This window comes from Thermobia domestica, chromosome 3 (genome assembly GCF_964235325.1).
Source record: "Thermobia domestica chromosome 3, izTheDome1.hap1.1, whole genome shotgun sequence".
Classification (NCBI taxonomy): Eukaryota; Metazoa; Arthropoda; class Insecta; order Zygentoma; family Lepismatidae; genus Thermobia; species Thermobia domestica.
Window position 1 is genome coordinate 65,522,533 of NC_137456.1, and position 2,350 is coordinate 65,524,882.

The 2,350-nt window shown below is 37.7% G+C and overlaps 1 non-coding gene across 1 annotated transcript; it reads right to left on the reverse strand.

The window, feature by feature from the left end:
- Positions 1–1,288: 1,288 nt before the first annotated feature.
- TRNAA-AGC (transfer RNA alanine (anticodon AGC)) lies at positions 1,289–1,361 on the reverse strand. The gene has a single exon. It is a non-coding gene; the product is annotated as a tRNA-Ala (tRNA).
- Positions 1,362–2,350: the final 989 nt, after the last annotated feature.

Here is a 2,350-nt window from a genome sequence, read left to right on the forward strand (position 1 = left end):
TTTATTCATTTTTTGTGCTGAACAAAAAAAGGTTGTTGCAGTTTTTTTTTCGAAATAATAATTCCGAAAAAGTTGTAGGCGAAAAACTGAGATCATGTTCTTCAGAGCGCCCATCTTGAACTTTTGTCATTACAACCGTCTGTCACAAATTTGGACAAAACATCACATAATTAATATTTTATTGTCAATACATTCTCATTAGTTATACACAGCTGACTTGTTTTAATGATACTCAGTCACAAACCCCCAGAAAGAGTGAACCTGCCATTTCTGCAGCAAGGCCTCCCAAGCTGAGAAGGTCCGGCAAATCCACTGTGATAGAGCGCTCACCTCCGGCGATTGAAGTCTCTGGTTCGATCCCAGCTCTCACCAAGTAAGCTTTCTGAAGGACAAACACCGTGTGTGGGTTTTTTTTCTTGGGGGTTCTCTCGTTTTCTCTTACTTTCATAATTCCACAATTATCATCTATCTCATTATCACCGTCTTCCTTAACTAACCTCGGTGCATGAAGTGGAACATTAAACTAAAAAAAAAAAAAAAAATATTTGCACCGTCAAAAAAATAGCGTCTTTAATACCCGTAATAATAATATTTTAGAGAAATGTCTCAATCTAGAATTATAAGTTTATAATTTATTAGGATGACGCAGTGGAACTTATAATACTGTACTCTTAGTATGTATGTTCATCCATTATGATTCTATACAGTAACTCTTGATCGAAAGTGAGGTTTTTAATTCTTTTTTAAAACAATAGACGGCTAGTGCGATTAACTCGATCGAGTTCATTCATGGAGTCAATTCGTTAATATCTTCATGTAAAATGATGGCTATCCATAACCCACCTAAAATCTATAATATTCCCTGGCTTCAATGCAACCTACACAGTAGAAAAGAAATTTTGATTACCTATAATAAAAAGATATGGAATTGCGTGATCCTCTTTACTGATATTTTGGGGAATACGTTGGCTTAGTGGTAAAGCGCTTACCTCCACGTGGGGTCCCTGGTTCGATCTCCGGTCAAATAAGTTTCTGATGGACAACATCGTGTCCGTGAGTTTTTTCGAGGTGCTCCCGTTTCCTCCCACTTTCTCATTCCACCATCCCAGTGTTTGTCTATATCTAACCAAAGTATGTAGATAGGCCCTCACACTATAGTACTTACATCTTTCGTATGGGTAATCCCATACAATTTTGTAAACTGATGACAGAGGGCCAGAATGTTTCCTATTTAAAGGTGAAAGTAACATTTATAAATGAAAACAAATATACGAAAAAAAGACATACTTGGAGATGCTGGGTATCGATCCCAGTACCTCTCGCATGCTAAGCGAGCGCTCTACCATCTGAGCTACATCCCCTGATACGTAATAAATTTCTAAAAACACAATTACAAGTAATAAATGCAGAATAACGTGCAATACTATTTTACTTTCACTTTTGGGAACGGTGACTCCAATTTTTTTTCATTGCCACACCCATTCTCCATGTGGCAGGTAACGGCATCTAGTAGTGAATTATTCTACTAAAAGCACGGCAATTATTAAATAAATAAATAATCAACAAATATTCATATTTACATTTCTCAAGGATCTTTCCATCACTGTTTTACATTTTAATAGGTAAGTTAAACACTAAAAAGAGAATAATGTTGAGAAGTGTCTTATATTTATATTAACACACATCATGGAGCTGGCATGGCATTCAATCCTCAAGCATCACCATAATAATCCAGGATAATTTTCCTTTTCTCTTTTCGCGTTGAAAGATATTAATTATGCCTGGAACTAAAGGATGCGTGGAGAATGTGGAGGTAGAATCGAGGTTTACCCGCTATCTTTCATCATCATCCTTCATTTTCATCATTTTTTACATTGTAGTTACTACGCTATAAAACTACAAAATTATTTGTTAATATAGGTAACTGGGACCTAAGTCTGCATCTGAAGAGAAAAAACTCAATTGAAGTTAAGAAGGAAATAATATTTGGCTTCCATACACGTTTTGCCAACGAAGAAGCAAATTTCATCTAACCAGGGCCGCCCACAGGGGGGATGTATGGCGCAAGCTGCGCCATTGAGAAAAATTTTGGGGGGGTATTTTACTCTACTTTCGAACTAGCAATTTTACTGTCGGAATAGCAGTAGGTGGGACGCACCTGACCCCCGGTAGCTGAAAAATCGCCTTTTTTTCCAGGGTCTCCTGAGAGCAAGGACTCAATTTTCCACTGTCTCACGATACGCTATGACCTACGCCCCGTCCACCCATGGTCTTTTACGACCTCCATATTAGGGGTGAATTTGTTCCCTTTTATGAGCACATTTTAGGGGGTGGCCTCGTTCCCTTTTAT